The 16,582-nt window shown below is 56.8% G+C and overlaps 1 protein-coding gene across 2 annotated transcripts in view; it reads left to right on the top strand.

Annotated features, from left to right (window-relative positions):
• The first annotated feature begins 774 nt into the window (after positions 1-774).
• Positions 775-16,582, top strand: part of ST3GAL1 (ST3 beta-galactoside alpha-2,3-sialyltransferase 1) — a 96,126-nt gene continuing 80,318 nt past the window's right edge. For both annotated transcript variants that reach the window (XM_042973382.1, XM_042973383.1), the window contains exon 1: positions 775-1,128. The gene's annotated coding sequence lies outside the window, so the exon portion shown is untranslated. The remainder of the gene's footprint in view (positions 1,129-16,582) is intronic.

The raw sequence follows: 16,582 nt of genomic DNA, 5'->3' as shown, positions 1-16,582 counted from the left end.
GTCCCCCAGGGGGTCCGGTCCCAGAAGCCCCAGTCCCAGGTCGCCGTGGGACCTGCCCCTGCCTGGCGTCCCGCTGCCTGGCGCTCACCCTGCCCTGGACCGCGGTGCAGCCTCCGCATCTGGGAGGAAAAAACTGCGGCGGGCAGGCGAGCCGGGGCGGGGACCGCGCCGCGGTGGCCGCTCTGCGGCTCGGAACGGGGCCCAGGCTCGGGCCTTACCAGGGCCCCAGCCCCGCCGCGCTCCTCCCCTCCCCCTCCCTAAATCCCACCTCGAGTCCCGCGCCCTTAAAGGAAGTCCATGGCTTTGCCCGGTCACCAACAGGGTGTCGGCCGGCCCCTTCTGTGCTACGGTGCGGCCGACTTGGGCTCTTCAGGACACCGCCACGTCCTCTGGGCGGGCGCCCGTCGCCTCCTCCCCGGGGCTGACCCCACGGGTCTCCGGGCGATTCTTCCCTAGTCTTTCCAGCCCGTGGGCGGCGGCGGCGCGGAGTGTCGCGGAGCTGTCCCCGCAGAGCCCTCCCGGGGCGGCGATCCGGTCCCCGCGCCGCCTCCGGCGTCTCCCCAGCCTGGCCTCCGCCGAGCCGGCTGCGGTCCACGTGGCTCCGGAGCTCGCAGGAAGCCCCGAGCGAGCCGAAAGCCGAGCCCAGAGCGGGCGGAGGGGGCGCGGGAGGAGGGGGGAGGGGGGGGAGCGGGCCCGGGGGGCGGGCACTGGGCGGAGGAAGGGGAGGGCCGCGCGCAGCCCAGGCGCCCGCCCCGCTCCGGCGCGCCCCGCTCCCGGCCCCGGCCGGCCAGGGAAGCGGCCCCTCCCCGGCCGCCCGCCGGCCCCTCCCGTTACACCCGGGGGAAGGTGTTCCCGAGACCGCTCCCGTCCTCACCCCGCCTCCCCGCTTCCCCGGCTCCAGCCTCCGCCGGCGGAGCTCCACTATGCCAGACAGTTTCGACACTTTGCAAAGACAAAGACCAGAGGGAGGAGGAAGAGGAGGACAGGGAGGGCGAGGAGGAGGAGGGAGAGGAGGACGGCGCGATGTGAGCCGGGAAGGGGGCCAGTGTTCGGGACAACCCCCCCTTTAGTCTCCCCGGAGCCCCTCATCTCCAAAGCCGCGGAAACTCCAGCGTGTCTCCGGCTGCGGTGAGTGAGCGCGCCGAGCCCAGCGCGGCCGGGGTGAGCGGGGGGCTGCGTCCGCCGGAGTTGGGGCAGTTTCGAGTGTGTTCTCCAAGTGGAGGGGCGGTTGCCCGGAGCCGGGAACAGAAGTGGTCGGGAGGGGTCTAGGAGGGCTTGACAGTGGAAGTGGGACTGTAGACCCCGGGCGCCCAGGGGAAGACACGCGTAGGGAGACCCCCCCCTTCCTTAGCCACGGCGTCACCGGGGTCTTCGGGGGAGGGAGGAGGTCCGGGAGGAGGCCGGAGCTCCGGGATCTTTTGCCGTTATTGGAAGAGCTGCTGGGACTTCAGCGGGGAGCCTGCGCCAGGTCTGGGGCAGCGGTCCCCGGGGTGGCCCCAGTGACATTGCACCGGCGCCAGGCTGGAATCTCCCTGGTCCGGGCCGCCAGAGGGCGAAGCGGCCAGCGGGGCCGCCGGTGGGATGAGTCCCCTCGGGGTGGCTGGCTCCGGGGCTTTCGAGTGGAGCGAGGGGCGCGGGGGCCCGCGGAGGCCGCCGGTGATCCGGTCGAGCTGCGGCGGGACAGTGCACGGATCGAGCGTCCAAATCCGCTGCGAGCAGGAGCACATCCGGGAGTTGGCCGTCGCCCCCGGGGACGCCGCCGGCCCACGTTACTCCGGAGACGACCGAGAAGTTGGCGCCCGGGACGCGGCAGCTGGACGTGGCGTGGTGGGCAGGGAGGTATTGGGTGGGCGCAGGGGAGCGTGGCGGGGGTGGCGCGGGTGGCAACTCGAAACTCCGGAGTCCGCCCCAACCCCGTTGGGCGCCGCAGCTGCAGCGAAAAAATCTGACAAAAGTTAGCAACTTGTCTGCGTCTCGTGGGTGTGTGACCTGCGCGGGGCAGGGGCCGCCGTTTGGGAGAGCGCAGGGCCAGGGCAGCGGTGACCCTGGGGCGGAGCGCCCGAATGGGGCTACGGCTAGATTCGGAATCCGGACCGTGGCGCAACTTTGAGCTCCTCCTTTTCGCTGAGCCTGAGTGTGTTTGAGCGTGACCTTGCGGGAGGAAGCGCGGCTGAACTTGAGATGGGGGTTGAGGCTGCGCCCGGGCTGCCTTCAACGTGCCCCGCGGCCCGGTCTCTGGGGACGGGCGTCTGCAGCGTCTGGGTTCCGATCGGCGGCTGGAGCCCGGAGTCCTTCCAGCCTGCTACCCGAAGGTCTCGGCCAGCGCCTGCCACTCGCAGGGCTCGGTGGGGGCGCTCGGCGGGCGGACACGTGCGCGCCCAGAAGTGCGCGAGTGGTGGGGGCTGGGCGGGTCACTGCGTCTCACGGGCTCTGTGTGTCCCGCAGAGGGAACCGGCTTCGTCCCTGAGGGCAGCGACCACTTGGCCGAGGGGCCGCATCAGGCATCCGCCTGGCTCTCACGTGCCCCACCGCTAGGGACTCCTGGCTCCTTCTGGCTCACCACCCTCGCGGGTCCCCTCGCCACGCGGATTTGGGCCGAGATGTCCCCTAGGGAGACAGCGAGCGCCCACCGCCGCTAAGGCTGAGCGTGTGTGTTTGGCTGGGGGGAGGGGGAGGGTGGAGGAGTGGGGGGAGAAGGAGATTAGCAGAGAACGAGGTTGTCCAGGAGCGGTAGCCACCGCGCCTGACACACAGTAGGGACTAAGGCTGTTTGAAAAGGCCTCTAGATGGAAATGCGCTGGCAGGGGCCGGAATGTCCCCTTCTCGCCTTCTCCTCCCCATTTCTACCACCGAATTTACGTTCATCCCCCTAACCAAGGCCTTTCGGCCTCTAGGCGTGCCTTGAGCACCTACTACGCGCCGGGTTCAAAACTGGGCTGTTTAGAAGCTGAGGGCGGAGCCGCCTGGTGTTCCTTCCCTGGAGCTGCGTAAGGGCGCCCAGGCGGTTCGCAAAAGGCAAGGCGCACTGCCCCCTGCAGGCAGCTACGGAGACTGCTGCTTGTGTCCGAGGTGGGGAAGGGGCGCCCGTGAGGGCGCCTTGCCTGGGCTCCTTGGAGGTACCTTCCTGCACCTCTTCTTCCTTCCCCCAAAGCCATGGCCTGGCTGTTTTCTGAAATCCCGCAGTTGGCTGGAAAGATCGACCAGAGTTCACCATTCCAGCACACTCCCACCCTCCCCGTAGATCCCAGGTCTTTCATCATCTCCGTCTCTGACCTTCGAGCCTGAGACTTGGAACTCCCAGAATCTCAGTTTTCATATCTGTAAAATGGGGTCATCGCTATTACTTTACAAATGTGTTGCACAGAGTTACATAAAATTGTGCGAATACGTGTGCACGTGTGGATATACACATTCACACATTCACACTACATATGCATATCCACATACGGTGGCTCAAAGTCCGGGGAGAGGAATCCCATCTTCCAAAATATTTAGTTTTGCTGAACAAATAAATAACAGAATGAGTAGGGGGCCCCTTCCTCTGCCTTTGAACACCTCCACAAGCCTGGCAATGTACTGTCCCTGCATTTTGCCAGTCCAGACTTTACCACCGGGACAAGGCGAGGGCCTGGGCCGGAGCAGGATCTTCCCCTCACCTCACTGGGTGGGCAGGCCTGCGGAGGCCTCTTGAGCCTTTGGCTGATGGAGAAAACAGGAAGTGTTGCCAGAAGAAATGGCAGAGGGTTTTTTTTTGTTTTTTTTTTTTTTTTTTTTTTAGGGGGTGTGGATTCTGCTCAGTGTGGCTCTGAGTAGCCCGCTTGCTGACCTCAGGCCTGTGTTCCCTTTCTGGGGGCAGGCTAGGCATTCCCCCAGCTGGACATACCAGCAACTCTCTGACGTCAGGGACTTCCACAGAATCGGCTGTCTGGAGCCTTTGGTCCCCTAGGTATGGTGGGGCGGGTCCGTCTTTGGGCCTGGCAGCGAGGGGTCCTTGCAGATCCTGGAGCCTCAGGGATGTGAGGGGCTCTGTCTCCCCTCTGCACCAAGCAACCCCTAGGCCAGGATATCTCCTGGGGGCAAGTTCTCAGCAGCACCCTCCGCCCCCAGGAAGGGGTGCCTTTGAACCTCCTGGTCAGCTCACCTAGCTTGAGTCCCTTGCTGTGTGTGGCAAGCTGCTGACTCAGAGGAGTTATATTTGGACAGGGCTTTGCCTTACGGGATCTAGACCTTAACCCTCTCCCCAGGCTCCCTCCCACACCATGAAAAGCAACCAAAGTAAAGTAAAACAAATCCACCAGTGATCTCCTTATCCCGCTTCCCAATAAATCCTATATACACAAAGGACAAGCACCACCCTCCCGTGGAAGAGCTGGCCTGGTCACAGAGAATTCTAGAATAAGGCTTACATGCCCTTTGTTAAGTTGTGGACCACACGTGTAACCTTCGCTTCCCCCTTGCAGACCCAAGGCTCTGAGAGCGCTCTTCTCTAATTTGGGCACAGGAGCCCCAACCTTGGGCCCCAGAGGAAGTCCCGGAGCCAGTGCGCAATTGCTTTGTAATTTGGCACCCGTCTGTTCCAGGCTCTGGTCTCAGTTTCACTCTCTGCAAAATGAGAGGCTTGGAGTTCTGCTGACATGGCCTTGGGGCCGTTAAAGGCTTTCTTCATGAAGACAGCCTGTGCCCTACTTGTTTTTTGCTCCAGCACCGTCCTCAGAACTTTCCGGGCATTCCTGGCATCACAGACAACAGGGCCACCCCGTGCAATGACGCCTCCTTACTCACTGCGAGTGCTCCAGACTCCAGAGCCCACGCCCGCTTGGTGAAGTCATTCGTCAGCAATTCTCAGCACCGGACATTGAGAGACGCCCCAGAAGTTTCAGACTCCGGGGTCTGAAACTGGGCAGAGCCGAGGTGGCATTTTGGGGGAGCCCCGATGATGTGTATTGCAAACAGGGACCTTGGTGACTTCACCAGGGCCAATAGGGTTCCCACTCGAGCTGAAAATGTTCATAGAAGTCATTTTGTTCAATATTTTCATATTAATTCAAAAATACTGAAGCCCAGAGGGGAAATCAGGGGACCCTGAGTGACAGAGGTGATCTAGAACACCAGTTGGTCTCATAAACTCCAAATAGGTGAGTGCCCTGTGTTTTCCCTTCCCCCTACCCTCATTCTTTTCCCTACACTGAAGTCCTTGTTTCCCTCTTGGAAACCCAACATTCCTTGGGAAGCCTGAGGTTTGACGGTTTCTTGGGTCTTGTTGGGCGGATTGTTTTTATTTCCGTTGTTCCAGCATTTATTAGGAACTTACCTGTGTTCTACTCACCATGCAAGATGCTGGAAATAGAGAGTTGTAAGAACTCTGATCGACCCTTGGTACCATCCCCCCAGAGGTCACCGCGTGGCGGGGAGGCGCACGGGTGCACTTGAAGAGTTTGTCGCAGTATGGTTTGCACGGGGTGGGAGCACGCATGTGCCGAGGGAGGGCTGGGACGGAGAAGGGAGTGGATTCCTGTGCCTTGCGGGACCCACAGGGAAGAATTCACTGGGGATCCAAAGCCCGAATAACCAGGGAAGTCACGACGCAGGAGAGCGAAGGTAGTTTCTTGCCTGCCTAGAACTGGTATCTAATTAACATGGTGTGCGGCTAGTGAGCCCAAGAAAAGTGAAGTAAAATAAAATAACAGGCCGGATGTAGGTCTGTTCTGCGTGGTTCTGCAGAGGTGAGGGAACTGGGATTTCAGGGCTTCAGTGATGTGGCCCCGTTCCTGCAGTAGGTGTCGATTTCTGGTTTGCTTGGGTGGGATTCATCATTGCCGCGCAGCCAGAACGCAGGTCCCTGAATTGAGATCTTCCAAGGGTTACGGGCGCTGCAGTGATGGCCTGTCAAATAGAAAGTAGCTGCTTTGCTTTCGCTTCAAGAAAATACAATTCTGTGCTTTATTTTTCGTCCTTGTCCTTAAACTTGATGGCAGAATTACATGGCTGCGTCGAGAGAGGGGGTTTTAAAAGGCATGGCAGGCAGGTGGGGGACAGTGCCCAGGTTTTCAGGCACATGACCACATCTAATTGTGTGAGCTGAGGCAGGCCCTGCACCTCGGGGGCTAGGGTTCAAGTGCAGGTGGGTTATCTCAGGACGCACGGTGAGGGTTAACGATCCTGCACGGAAGAGTGCCTGATGCCCCAGCTAAGAGCCTGTGCGGGCGGGTGAGCACAGGAGGTGCTGCTTTCTGGAGGCACCGGATTCAAACAGAGCACTTGGGAAATAAAGGAGTTGACTGAAGGCGGAAAGTTCTGGAAAGCTCATGGAAAAACACTTGACGTACGAGGCCGGTGTTGATGTTAAACAGTTTGTTAATAGCCCCCACTGGAAGAAGCAAGGCCAAACGATGAGGTTACAGGTACAGCGTGCTTTTCTCATTCCTGTGGGTTGTGGAAAAAAAAAACAAAAACAAAAAACAAAACTTTGAAAGTTTTTTTATCCCTAGGGCTTGGCATGGGGAATTACCAGGAGCTGGAATATGGGGTGGGGTGGGGGGAGGGCGGTGGGGAAGTGCACGGGTGGGGGTGCGCCGTGCCCTGAGCCCTTCCTGCGTGGCCTGACAGGCTCAGCGACAGGTGCGACCTGCGTCAAGTTGAACACACGCCACGTGGACTCGGTCTGTCGGGGTTCACGCTGGGACGAGTGTTAGAGACAGGACTTTGGTGTCAGGATGTTTCTTACAGAGTCAAGTGGATCCAGGCAGGGCAACCCCTGGCCTCGGATTCAGGACTCCTAGCTCCTGGTCCTTATCCCGTACCACCGGGTTCCTGGCCGAGGACTTAGGTCCATCACCGAACCTCTTGGAGTCTCCCGTTTCCTCGACTGGTAGATGGCCGTCTAGAATTCCCACCCTGCGTGGGACAATTGGGAGGTGCCCCCAGCAGGAGGCCGTGAGCTTGCCTTATTGATAATAAATAGAGTAACATCTGCTTTTTAGTAAAGCACTTAGGGGTGTGCCCAGTACAGCGGCAGGTATTTTGAACAGAGAAGGATTCTGGGTCCCAGTAGCAAACACGCACCCACAAACTGAGTGGAGGGTTTACCTGAGCCCAGTTACCGTCCCCCCCCCACCATCTCCTACCCACCCCCCTCGCCCCCCAAGAGGCAGACGGAGGGATGGGTGAGGGGCCCTGGGAGTGTGGCATAGGAGCTGCTAGAAGCCTCTGAAGAAAGCCTCTCTCCTCAACCTGGCAGGGAAGAGCCTGGGAGATAACACTGCTCTCTTGCTGAGTCCTGCCTGCCTTCCACAATCCTTGGGGCACCAGGAGCTGAGCCCAGCCAGCAGCCAGAGCCCAGAGAGTTCCTTACTGGGGCCTCTCAGGAGCAGGACCGCCCCTGGAGGGTGATCTGGCACTCACTTGCCTTCTCATTTGATTCTGCAGCAGCCAGGGGTGGGGGGTGGTCACAGGATTCCCAAAGGACAGAAGCCGGAGGCAGGAGGGAGACTCCCTTACTCCAGGCCCTACCTCTGGGGGAAGCCGGACTTTTAACCCTTGTTCTCTATTCCCCTAGTAAGATAAAAGAATCAAGCGTAAGATACCATTGGGGCACCTGGGTGGCTTAAGTGGGTTAAGCACCCGACTTCGGCTTATCACGATCCCAAGGTTCGTGAGTGCGAGCCCCGTGTCCCAGACCCCGCTTCAGATTCTCTGTCTCCTTCTCTCTGTTTCCTGTTCTCTTTCTCTCTCTCTCAAGAATAAATAAACTTTTTTTTTTTTAAAGTGCAAGATATTGTTATGAAGACCTTTGGGACTTCAGTAGCATCTTTGAAAGAAGCAGAGTAGCCTCAGAATTAAGGTTTTGGTCTGAGGCTTATCACTTATTTCTCAAGGATCATGTTACTTACCTTGTCTGGGTCTCAGTTTCCTCTTCTGTCATGGGGATGATACTCCGTAGAGTTGATGTGAAAAATCAAAGAGTCGCTCAACAAATGTTGGCTTTTGTGCACAAGGGTCAGGGTTCAGACGTGTGGTTTTGGGGTTGGTGGTGATTCCTCCTGTCCTTTTAGCCTATGTGATATTCAGATAATACTCTTTGCATGTTTTTATCTTAAAAGTTTTTTCCTTCGGGGCACCTGGGTGGCTCAGTCGGTTAAGTGGCCGACTTGGGCTCAGGTCATGATCTCGTGGTCCGTGAGTTCGAGCCCCGCGTCGGGCTCTGTGCTGACAGCTCAGAGCCTGGAGCCTGTTTCAAATTCTGTGTCTCCCTCTCTCTGACCCTCCCCCATTCATGCTCTGTCTCTCTCTGTCTCAAAAATAAATAAACATTAAAAAAAAATTAAAAAAAAAAAAAGTTTTTTCCTTCCAAAAACATCCGGGGATGTTCTTCTGACTCTGCGTATGTGTATGTGTGTACATATTTTTTTCTCCTGTGAAATATGTAGAAGTTCTCTAACCAAGTCTGATTCTGGAGCCCTTAAGAGAATAAAAAATAACAAGTTAAACAGCCTCAGTCATTCAGAGGTGAGCAGGAAAGGACATTCGTTCCAAATTATTTGGTGGAATTAAAAAAGAGATTGCTAATGACTTTTGGTAGGTCCGCATTTGGGTATGCAAAAAAAAAAAAAAAAAAAAATCTTTTTTTTTTTTTAATTCCACCAGCGACCTTCAAAAAAGAAATCAAACCCAAATGGATATCATTGTGATAGATTTTGCTACATTAAAAAAAAAAAAATCCGTTTGAGTCCACATTGAACTAACAGACCAGAGTGGCTAAAAATTCCCTTCATGAATATTTACTTAGCAGAGGGCTCTTGAGAAAAACCCAACCAAAAAAAAAAAAAAAAAAGAAAAAAAACCCAAAGCAAACCCAGCTTCTTCTCTAACTGAGAGGGTGGAATGACTCCAAAATATTGTTTCATGCTCAAAAAGCCTACAACAACTCCACATGAAAGACGAAAATCCATTTAATTGGGCATTTACCTTTTCAGAAATAAAAGGCTCAGTGGAAAGAAAAGAAAAGGAAAGAAGAAAAGAAAACCTCTTTCCTTGGAAGACTAGACTGGAGCCCAAAATAAATCCCTCGAATCGCTTGGCCCGGTGCTGCGGGGCCTCGTTCCCCCTCCCTTTCTTCATTGTGCTATTGCGGTAACGGGCAAAGAGAGTTGCTAGCGGTGTGGGAGCTGAAATACCTCTTGAAACCCCTGACCTCTGCGTTCACAGCCATGGGCATCTGCAGCCCTGACCTTATTTGGGCTCCATTGCAGTTCCTCTAGCTGCTTCCCTGGGATTAGGGTCCTGCCCAGGTTGCAGAGGAAGTGACTTACCCAAGGTCACACGGTCTCTGCAGGCAGATCTCCCATGTGCCCGCAGTTACCGACGTGCAAAGTGGGTCGCTCCTGGGAAGGCATAAGCCCACGCCTCCGACACACAACAGCACCAGACAGTGGCCTGGCTGCCCCCTCACTCATCTGACTCAGCCCATCGCTCACAGCCCCCACCCCCGCCCCTCCCACCTTGAATGGTACAGACGAGTCGGGTGACCTGGTCAGCGACTTGACCCTTCCTTTGATACTGCTTTCCTAGTCTTTATAGCAGCCCCGTAAGGTCACTGCTTGTATTTCCCCCCTACTCCCGTTTTACAGATGTGGAAACTGAGGCTCAGCGAAGTGAAGCCGCTTGCCCGAAGTCCCACAGCTAGAAAAGTGGCAATTCCTAACTGCTCCGTTTCTGCCCGAAGCCCGAGATCTCAGGCCTCATGTTGTGTAATTCCCAGGATCATCTGGTGTCTCTACATCGGGGGGCCGGCAAGGGTAGAAATAGACTCCCTCAGAGGTGCAGATATAGAACACATCGCACTGGACATCTGTCCCCAAGCCCACCCAGGCTGCGTGCCATCCCACCCAACGGCCACGGCAAAGGGACCCAGGTTCTGTAGCCTCTTCTTTGGCGGGAGGGCGGTCCTGATTGTCCTCTGCACGCTGTGTCCCGACGGGTGGGGCTCCAAGGCTTTTTCCCTGCTTCACCATTTGGTGCCGGCTGGATGGGTTTATTGAGCTAACCTTGATAGACTTGCCGGATTTTTCTGCCTCCGTGTCGGACCCTGTGTTACTGATGGCAAGCACCCTTCCTTTGGGTTGTACTCATACATCGAATTCTGAGATCCCCATGGTGCCTGGGGATTGAGGAAGGTCTGGGAGCCCGGGGCGGGGGGGGGGGGGTCGGAGACAGGGCTGTGAGCAGCAGGAAGGCTTAATATGAAGCTTGTCACCAGGCATGCAGACCCACCCAGCTCCCCAGGCAGGTGTCTTTGAGCGACCTGCTCCAAGTAAAATGATTAGTAGAAGTTGCTGTTGCAACACTGGAAAATTCCCTTTTAATAACATCTTCACAATGGAGAGAAAGGTCTGCTGTTGTTCTCCTGCCTCGAAAACACCGTTAATCCTACCACCTGGTGGAGAGTCTGATGAATAAAGACCTTTGCTTGGGAAACGTACCAGTGGCCACAAACAAGAATGTCCTTGTGGGGGGTATTCCCGGTTGTTGCTAAAGCAAAATCTTAGTTTTGGGACCTCAGTCTTCCGGCAAAAAAAGGAAAGTAAAATGAAAAAGGGAGATTAGAAGCCAGCGAGGTCGTGCTCCCCCACCTACCAGAAATTTCCAATGAAAATCACGCCTTTCAGAGTGGTTTGAAGAATTGGTTCCGACGTAGTTTTTCTGTCTCCTGCTAGTTTTTCTGTCTCTACCTATGACAGGGAACAAACTGAACTAAGCAAAAACGATCTGTGAACTCTAGGATCATAAGAACTAAACTGATGTCTCTACCAGGCCAAACGTCCGAAGAAGGTGAAAAAATTTACTGGCCCCGGACACAGCTTTGAACAGCAGAATATCTCCGCATCGTTGGGAATCTGCCCTGGGGTGAAGTAAAGGAGGTTTCTCCTTTTCTCTGAGCAGGAGCCACAGTGTCAGAAGCTGTGACGGGATCCGGAGCCAGGGGGGTGGGGAGGGAGGAAGGTGTGTTTGAGTAGATCGAATGATAACACATTACAGACGGTGCACGTTTATAGAGCATGAAACAAGAAGGAGCTGTAAAATGCCAGCATTTGCAAAGAGGCTTAGCAGTGCCCTTGTTTAACCTTCCCCTATTCCAAGATTTCAATTATTCATCTACTGAGTCATTCATTGATTCGCTCAATAAAAATACTGGCTCTGCCGCGTCTTAGCTGTGTGACCTTGAGCGAGTTGCCTAACCTCTCTGTGCCTCCATTCCTCATCGATAAAATATGGGTAATAGTACCCACCTCCCAGTAGGTACTAAACGAGCACTAAATGAGTTGGCACTTAGTGTTTAGAACGGTGCCCTGCAGAGTGCCCACTCCAAGTGCTTGCTAAGTGTGTGCTTTGGTCGTCATGATCCCTGTTCAAGCGTAGAAACCCCTTGCACGGTGTCCCGGGAATTGTTTCCTCCCTTCCACTCTCCCCTGTGGTGGTTCTGCGTCTGCTTGAACACCGCTAGCGATAGGCGAGATCCGTGCCCCACGCAGTGACCCTTTGCTCTCTGGTCACCTCTGTGGATTAGGAAGCTCTTTGCCACACAGACCTTCCAGCCGTGGAGGGCTTCCTGGAGGAGGTGATAGGGTGCAGCTCTGGGGCTGTCCGAATTTAAGGCTGAGAAGTGGTCTGGGCTTATGAAGCTTGGGGGTGGCACTGGACCCTGGAGGCACCTAAGACTTTGACGTGACATTTTAGATATTCCCTGCCCCCTACTTTACAGCTAAGCAGACAGAGGGCCAACCTGTGTGATTCCTCAGCCCGTTAGCGGGCAAAGCCGGGGCGAGAAGCCAGCCCGCAGTTCACAGCTGCCAAGTCCTGCCTTTACCGCTGGGTTTCTGCCCGACTTGGGAAGCTCGGGGTGTCCTAGAGAGCGAGCCTCCCTTGTCCTCCCCAGGCCAGCAGCCAGGGACCCCAGCGGCCGGGTCTCCTACGTGACCCCCTGCACCAAGCCCTCTCTGCTGCTCTGTTGGCACAGTGCTTACACCGCAGCCTCCCAGACCACCCCTGCCCCCAGGCTCCTGTAGACCTCCCTCTGAGCAAGGCTGGGTTGCATTTTGTGGATTCTGGCGGCCGTCTGCCCTTTTATCCCTCCGGAGTTTCTGCTCAGGAAATACCGCGTTCTGGACATTTCGGGCTCATTTAACGTTCTAACCAGGGCTCTGCGGTCATTATAGTTATCAGTGTTTTGACAGTTGGGAAAGCTGAGGTTCATTAAAGTTGGCCGTTGGGCCTGAGGTCCCCCAGGTTGAGTCGAGCGGGGTTGGGGGGAGCTGTTACACACCCCCCCCCCATCTCGCGTCACCAGATCCTGCTGTGACACACCCACGTGGCAGATGTTCCCTGGGTCCAGTGTGTCTGGTCTGACCACCCGCACTCACACACCCCTGCCAACCTGCCCCCCACCTCCCTTCCCTTCCTTTTGTTCTGAAGAATCAGATAAGAGGCCAAAAGAACAAAGCCCCCCCCCTCCCCCCCACTTCACCAAGCCACATTTCAAAGGGCTATAAATAGGACGGTTAATGGTGGCACTCCAGGTCACATTCAGCTCGGACAGACTCTGAGTGACGCCAGCCCTGTCCTCTGGCTCAAGGTTTCCATGGTCAGCACAACTTTGCTTTCTTCACTTCCTTCCCTTTTTCTTTCTCCCTCCTCCCTCCCCCCCCCTCCTTCTTTCCCCTCGTCCGCAAACTGTTGTTCAAAAGTACATAGTTGTGCCTCCCTAATTAGGCTGCGATTGCCTGGAAAACAGACACAGGCATCTTATTTCACAATCCCTCCTAGATCTGAGCGCGATTCTGGGCAGTACAGAGAAGCCGGGAGGCCCAGAGGAGGCTGCTAGGCCTCCAGCGTCGGTCTCCCTGCTCTGAAGGCGAATTCAGGTTCCCCAGAGAGGAAGGCCGAGGGGACACCTCCGGAAAGGCCTGGGGCCGGAGGGGGCGGCGAGGGCCAGGAGAACACGGGCTCCGGGGCAGAGTGTGGGGGACACTGTTTGTCATCTCTGAGACTGGGGCAGGTGACTTCCATGTCCGAGCCTCAGTCTTCCCACTGGTGCTCTGTGGCCGCACCACCCATCTTCCTGGCTGGGAGTTGGGCTCAACAGAACAAGAGAGGAGGGGGCATGGGGGAAAGCCCCAGAGAACAGACAGTCTTCAAGCTGGAAGACGGTGGGATCTGGTGACAGTGGCAGTGAGGGTGGAGAGAGCCAGGGCCCAGGGGACTTCATGGAGGAACCCTGAGACGGAAGCAGGGCACCCCCCTCCCTTCGTGTGCTTGGAGGAAGCGGGTTGTAAGAGAGGAAAATGGCAAGGTTGCGGTTTGGGGGTTCTGAGCAACCTTCAGTTTTTCATAGTGAGGTACGACCGAGGTTTCTTTACCTGCTTCTAGAAAGAGGCGTAGCCAGACCTGCGTTGTTGGAAAACCAACAGAGGCTCGCGGCGGATGGGAGGGAGCGGCCAGGTGCTCGCGGGGGTGACGGCCAGCCGTGTTTGGGGTGTTTGCCTCGGGTGAGAAGTTCCCACGTCTTTATTTCTCTGGGCTTGGAGAACAGACTGCATTCGGTGCTGGGAACCAGAAGCTGAAGCCGCTGCAGAGCTGGGAGCCACCGATGATGTTAGGGAGCCCAGAGCGGAGGTGCAGGCCAGTGAGCCGCCCCAGCACCCCCCCCAACTTACACATCTGTGGGGTGTGAGGTGGGGAGACGACCTTCTAGAGCCCAGCTGGGCCAGAAGGCGAGGAGACGGGTCTGTGTACGAGGTGACCCTGACTTTGAATTGCACCTCTGCCCCTTGCCTAACCTGCGGCCTTGGGCAAACGACCTCAGAGCGTCAGTTTCCACATCTTTGAAATGGGGGTCAGCCTGCCCCCGGCCACCAGAGGACTGCTGTGCAGACCGAATGAAATCATGCGCACAGGCTGCTTAGCCCGCTGCTGGCCTCGTCGTCCACATCCATCCATTCGCTGTCGGTAATCATAACGTCTCCCCGAAGCTGCCAGACCAGCGCCTGGCCTCCGAATTCAGAAATCCACTCGGTCGGAGAAACCGCCCCCAGCTGAAGCCCTGTCAGAGGGGGAGGGGACGCATGAGAGGACAGCCCTCCCAGGACAAGCGTGTGTACTTCCTGCCGGGTACAGTGCCCTTCCTGCCAGCCCGCCAGGCCGGGGCCGGCTTCCTCAGCCCCTGGGCCTCGAGAGGGCAGACACGGCTGCCTCAGGAAGGGGCCGCTCAACTCCTCTACCCTGGAGCCGGCCCAGGCACCCGTGGCTCCCCTGCCCTGCACCCTGCTCCCAGCTGGCCAGCAGCCCTGCTCTGGGTACCCGGCTCCTACTCCAGGCGTTTCTGGGTCATCTCACTGCCCAGCTTCTGATCCGTCCCTGCACCTGCCTACATCTGGGTCACCCGTCCCCGTGGCAGACAGATCTGCCCGTCTCTGTGGTCATCTCACTCTCCACGGTCGTGATCATCGTGTTCCGGACAGGAACTCGGATTAAGAAACCACCCACTTGTGCACTGACAGGCTCCCCCCTGGGGTGCAGGGTGGCGCGGCTGCCGGCTGTGTGCCCGCACCCCTCCCCACTGGGTGGGCTCCTCACTGGCAGAACCCAAGAGTGTGCTGTGGTCCCTGCCAGGGCCGAGCAGCGAGCTCGACGGGCGCACCCGAGGCTCAGTGAGCGCCGTCGTGAACTACGCCGTGCTAGGCAGGGTAGGAATTGGCTTATTACTCGGCCTCCAGTCTTGACTGCGACCTTGAACGAGTTGCTTAGCCTCTTCAAGCCGCCAGGTACTCATCCGCAAAATGATGCAAAAATAGTTCACATGACATCCTTGTGAAGATTAGCAGAGCGTTGGAGAACAAAGGGCTTAGTTTGGGAAAGTGCCCGTGAGCCATCACAAGTGGTCTCGGAGGCTCTCACTACTGCGAGTTTTACTTCATTGCCGTTGTTGTTAAAGTGATTTCACGTTGGTTTTTATCCGCTTGTTTCGCAGTAGAGCCTTGCAAAGTAGTGGAAGCAGGTGCGGTCTCCGATTTACTAAGGAGCAAACTAAGGCTCAGAGAAAGGCCGTTTGTCTACAGTCACGCAGCCTGGCTTGACCGGCCTCTCCTGGTCTGTCGGCACCTCCGGCAGTAAGGCAGATTATTTTGGAGTATGACATGGCCACCGGCCTCTGGGAACAGACTCCTGTACCTTCAAAGGGCAGCAATATTACTCAGCCGGGTCCAGTGTTCACGGTTATCCGGATCATCACTTCTCACGTGGAGGAGAAAGCCGTGATTTATTAAGCGAACTGGCCGCACTCCTCCAGGGGTGATGCAGAGTTTTGCCTCCAGCCCCCTCCCCTGCTCCCCAAAGAAACAAAATCAGAGAACAAAACCCCCTGACAAGATGTATCGTGTTCTATTGCATGATGGGAAGGAACGTCAAAAAGAACGTCAGGGGGCTCGCCGATGGTGATGCTCTGTTAGGGGTAAAGGAGGAATGACTTATGGGCCCTCATCTCCCACGTAGCAGATAGAGTTGGTGGACGTGTTTCTTGCTTCCAGATCTCCTGGTTTAAACCCAGCAGTTGGCGTCTGAGGGCCTGGGCCGGGAGCGGCTACCAGTTGGATGGATAGAAATGAAAGGGCGAAGGCCCGGGAGAGGAAGGGTAGGGAAGCACGTGGAAGGGTAGGGAAGCACGTGGAACGTAGGGAGATGCAGGAGGGCAGGGTGCCGCGGCAAGAGAACCACCTCGGAAGAGGTTTTCGGGGCGCGTGTTGACAAGCAAAGGCCAGGAGAATCTCCGTGCATAATAGCTAGGCTGCTCCCTAGGACCAGCAGGTGCAGAGTGGGGTAGTTACCTTCTCTGCGCGCTTAGCGCCCCAGTTGTGCGCCAGGAGCTGAGAAACGGAGGCCACGGAAGGTGGGCGACACCTGGGGGACAGCTGTAGTTTGGAAAAGCCCCGCAGTTGCAAGCTTGCCAGGTCGGGGCCAGGAATCCTGCGCAAATGAATGAAGGTAAGCACAGCAAGCCGCGGGTGCCCGACGGCAAGGTGGCTAACCCAGCTTGGAGTGTGGAAAGGAGTACGTTAAAGAAAACATCTCGGACGGGTGACACGTGAATGTTTCTGTTCGTTCTCTCACTCAGGAAACAGGAACTGACTTTGTCCCACGCGGTAAGCCGCGTGCCAGGTGGTGGTGGCGGAGTGACATGTAGCACGGGCACACCTGTGACCCCAGGGAGTTATCAGGCCAGTGGCGCATGCTGTTTGGGAGCACAGGGAATTCTGGGCAGTGGCGGGGACCGGCCTTGTCGAGGCGGCCGGCAAAGCTGTCCCTGGGAAAGGCCGTCGATACTGAAATCTAAAGAGTGTGTGGACAGCACAGAGGGAAAGAGGACGGTGCCAGCTGGTGATGGGAGGGAGGAAGGTCGGGGTTGCAATTTACACGGATCCCTCCGGGGGCCGCCAAGAGCAGGGAAAGGCATCAGAGGAGGTGGGAAAGGCAGGTCCAGCCAGGAGGCTGGGGCGGTGAGCAGCTCACCTTAATTCTTCTTTCAGACAACAGG

Source organism: Panthera tigris, chromosome F2, assembly GCF_018350195.1.
Source record: "Panthera tigris isolate Pti1 chromosome F2, P.tigris_Pti1_mat1.1, whole genome shotgun sequence".
NCBI lineage: Eukaryota > Metazoa > Chordata > Mammalia > Carnivora > Felidae > Panthera > Panthera tigris.
This window is presented reverse-complemented; position numbering and strand designations above follow the sequence as displayed.